Here is a 4790-nt window from a genome sequence, read left to right on the forward strand (position 1 = left end):
CGTCGCCGCCGCCACGTCACTGCTTGAAAGGAAACTTCGTCGAGGCTGCGAATCGAACCAGGACCTTTGGCATTTGAAGCGGAGACGCTGACACTACGCCACGAATGCTCAAGGTTTGAGCATGAATAAAGGCGCATCTAGTGAATGCATGGTTTTAAGAAATAAAATAAAAGGAATAAAAAATAAAAAAACGAGAAAAATAACAAATAAAAAAAGAAAAGAAAGAGGAATGAAAAATGAAAAGAAAAATTGTGATAAAAAGAAAACCAATACAACTAAGAAAAGAGAGGAAAACAGAAGCACAATGAAAGAAATAAGATATGCAATATTTAAAAAATAAATGCTAACAAAAGAAGAAATATATAGAAATAGGAAGAAACGCAATAAACTAATAAAAGAAACAAAAATAAAACTATAATAAAAGAAATAGAACATGAACAATAAAAAAAAGACAAACAGTGCGCCAGGAAACGCTTTCGCCTTTCAGCACTCCAGAGAGCCAAAGTGCTCCCTGAATTTTAACAGCGCCTATTTCCGTCTCCTCCTACGCCTCCGCACAGGCAGTGTGTGGACGGCCGAACGCCTCCACCGTTACCGTAGTGCACCCAATGCATTGTGCGAGAACTGCGACAGCCATAACGTCAAAGCAAGCGTAACTGCAGCTTTTCGCTTGTATCATCGTCATCATCATCATCGTCATCAGCCTGACTACACCCACTGCAGGGCAAAGGCCTCTCCCATGTCTCTCCAATTAACCCTGTTCTTTGTCAGTTGCCGCCACTGTATCCCCGCAAACTTCTTAATCTCATCCGCCCACCTAACTGCCGCCGCGGTGGCTGAGTGGTTATGGTGTTGGGCTGCTGGCCCGAAAGACGCGGGTTCGATCCCGGCCGCGGCGGCTAGAATTTCTTTGGAGGAGAAATTCTAGAGGCCCGTGTACTGTGCGATGTCAATGCACGTCAAAGAACCCCAGGTGGTCGAAATTTCCGGAGCCCTCCACTACGGCGTCTCTCATAGCCTTAGTCGCTTTGGGACGTTAAACCCCATAAACCAAACCAAACCTAAACCATCCGCCCACCTAACTTTCTGCCATCCCCTTGTATATCCAGGCTTAACCACCGCTAAGCTACTGCCTCATTTTTTTACTCGCGACTATACGTGCAGCGTGAGTGAGGAGCGATGCATAAAGTACTCCTGTCTTGGGAAAAGCATATGTCGGCGGAATTAGCCGACACGTCAGCAACCGGCTTAAGACGGCACGAACGAATTTTAAAGAACAACGAAGATGTGCACAGAGTTTCGCATTGGAGGTTTCGCAAGAAATGTGCGCCGCATTTTGACCGTGCAATTATCAAACCACACCAGAATGGCTGGAAGCGGATCTTATAAAGAAAAGCGGCGATGATTGCGTAAGCGATGGTTCAGTTTTTTTGCACAGATCCGAATTCGACATTTCCTGTGCCACAAGATAAGATCTGCTCTACGGTTCATGTCAGCTCTAGGTTTGTCTTTAGCACGTGTCTTTCTCAGTTGTGCTGCGCGTGCGTGCAGGACGCAGCCTTTTTATTGAGCATACCTCGCCGAAAAAAAAAATACTTCTAAGTGCAGCGTTCATCCGTGTGTATGAGTGTTTGTTTTTAATGTGAATGTGCTTCCGCTGCTGCAGTTATGTCTGCAGAATGCACCCAACTCACCCTAAAAGTCGTTTCGCTCTTTTTTTTTTGTCCTATTCACAGTACCTTTATTGCAACCTGCCAAATTACTTGAAAAAAGTTCTGAGAAATGCTCAGTCACGCCTCTGAAGCTTGACAGCTCTTGGCTTGGTTTCCCTTATGGAGGTTTAACGTCCCAAAGCGACTCAGGCCATGAAGCAAGAATTTCCCCTCTATCGAAATGTAGCCCCCTCGGCCAGGACCGAACCAGTGACTTTCAGTAAGCAGCCGAGCACCAAACCACTCAGCCACCGCGGCAACTGAAACCACTGGGACTCATCCGATTTGCATTCCTAATGGCTTGAATGAATTACGACCTAGGAGGCTACTTGCTCACAACCGTATCAGTTGCGAAGATAGCCCTGCATGCGAAACGTCTTTTGAAGCTGACTTCTACAATTGTCTTGTCAGTGGTCGGTAGTTTCTCTTTGGTTCAAGTCACAAGCTGAGCAGTAGTGCTCACCAGTGGGATTTCGCCTACGCTGCCTTCAAGTGCACGAAACGTTTCTTGACTCACTATCGAGAATTATGCTCTTGAATCGACTTTCGTATTCACAGGTTTCCCACGAATGCGTAACATGATTTCGCGCTTTTTTTGGTCATGGATTTAAAACACGGAAAATGGTCCTTACATTTCTTGCGCAGAATTTTAGCCGCTTTGCAGTTGCACTTGAGTCGCTGCTTTTCTTTATCGTACATCAAGTTTTTTCTCGAACGATAGGCCTTCGCTACGTGCCACTTTTTTTACTGTTAGAGCATGTAACTGCTTTCAAGTAGCAAAGATTAAGAGAGTGCTTACAAAAACAGCGGTCGCAACTTACTTTATCTACGAGGTTTTGCGTGATCAACCAGCTTTCCTTGCTTCCCGAGTGTTGCTTGTCTAGACACGGGCGGTCCTTGCTTAGCGTTCGCTAGCAAAGAATGAGGCATAACACGACAAGGGGTAATTTTTTTTTTACTTAACGATTCATAACTTTTCGATCTGCAAAGATATCCCTGGCTATATGCCTGCCATGATCCACAACATGTTCTCTACAGCTGAACGTAATCCTGATATGATTAAAATTCCTCAGTGAGCCTTTGTGGACTGGAAAGTGGTGTAAAAAGTTTGGTTTATGGGGGTTTAACGTCGCAGAGCGACTCAGGCTTTAAGGGACGCCGTAGTGAAGGGCTTCGGTAATATCTACTACCTAGGGTTCCTTAACGGACACTGACATCACACAGTGCACGGGCCTCTAGGATTTCGCCTACAACGAAATTCGACCGCCGCGGCCGGGATCTAACCCGCGTCTTTCGAGTCAGCAGCCAAGTGCCATAACCAGTGAGCCACTGTGGCGTCGGTGTAAAAAGTGCGAAATTTCTCTATGCCTCATTTTTAAAACATTTGCTTCGGAACCAAACGCATGTGCGACAGTACCGTAACCGTCTCTTTATTACAACTGGCTATTCATCCTATCTCATAAAAAGTTCAGCGAATGTTTGCATTAAATGTTCGCGAAGGGTAATAATGATTTCAGCATCAATGTACACATAGGAAAAAATGCGACCTCGTGGTGTGCTGCATGGGTTAAAATGAGGTTACTACTTTTATCAGTTAATCGAAAGCTTTATCATTGTTTAATCATCTCTAGTGTGGCCTGAACGCAAAAAGTAAGAAGATTGATTGCCCCATGGCGCGACGAAGACAGGAAGAAGCCACTTTCAAGCATCAAGAAAGGCCAGGTGCAAGAAAGCGTTTTGGTGTCCCTAAAAACGCCTACGAGAGAACGATAAAGAAATCGGGGGAATGTGAATAACAGACTCTTTGTAACGTTAACGGAGCACTCCTTCTGCTGTGCATGAAAACTTGCTTGCACAAGACATTCTAATAATAGAGCAAGCTTTATCCGGTCTGGGCTACAGTCGCGTCCGAATCCTCGCGTCCATATAGAGGAAATTGAGCCAAATCACGTGTCCATTCCACAGGGAGGAAGTTAAATAGAGAGAAAAAGGGAAAGAAATTGTAAGGATCATGTAGCCAAGCTACACGGAAAGTTCAGCTGTATATCTCTTGTGGGTCTTGGAACAAAAGAGTGAAAAGTTTTGTCTGAACCTTGTGTTTGTCAAGCCGATAGCCTGAGACTGATGGCGTTGGTCCCCAAGGAGGCAGCTCTGTATGCATTTGCTCCAAGACAGCGTAGGAGCTAGATTTATGGAGCGCCTCATTTTGTACCATGCGATCCAATGTCACGCCAAGAGTTTGGGCTAAATGCGACATTTCGAACTTTTTAATATTCTAACAGTTCTACCGTGTTCCATCGCACCTATTCGTCTGATATCTACTGAGGAGAATACGGGCATGTTATACATAACTTTATAGTTATTTGTATATACTTAAGAATTATCAAAAATGGCGATGATTGAAAACTTGTCCCTAAGTAAAATCGAACGCATACCTGCTTGGTTCTTCGTCTTTCCGCGTGGAGCGTCAGCGTTTCAGGACATGCCAGGAAGACGAAGCGGTGAGCACGCGCTTGAGAACGCTCGGGACCGTGGACTCGGCTGGACGCTGTCGCCACCGCTCTGCCGCTATTCCCTCTCCTGACGCCCTCTGGTGGTCGCCGCCTGAGCGACTTCCACAGGCATATAGCACCATTTTCCTTACTGAGAACGAGCTTATATTCAGTTACATATGAAAAGTTTGGCAAGCTTGTGGGAATGTTATTCTGTGGTTAGATAGCGAACCAGTCTGCAAAATGCAAGTTGTCAGAGGTCCTAAATTGCAACCGAAGAATACCCTCGAGTGAAATGCAGCGCTAGCAGTATTGACGCACAAGAAAAGCAAGCCACATGGGTAGAAACTTGGGCGAGTCGGTAACTGTGATCCATGGTATGTGAGGTAGCGCAAAACAGGACAAGGTACAGAGAAAGACGCACACAACTCCGGCGCTAACTTCCGAGTGACAGAAACCTAGGCAACCAAGGCGAACGTTAACCGTGAGGGCAAACAGGCGCATGCGGCCGTGAAAAAAAATGAAAATCAGGCCAGCTCTCTTCCCGCGCAAACAAACTTCTGCTCGCCTACACAAAGGAACATTC

This window comes from Amblyomma mixtum, chromosome 2, assembly GCF_055824585.1.
Source record: "Amblyomma mixtum isolate Tamu chromosome 2, ASM5582458v1, whole genome shotgun sequence".
Classification (NCBI taxonomy): Eukaryota; Metazoa; Arthropoda; class Arachnida; order Ixodida; family Ixodidae; genus Amblyomma; species Amblyomma mixtum.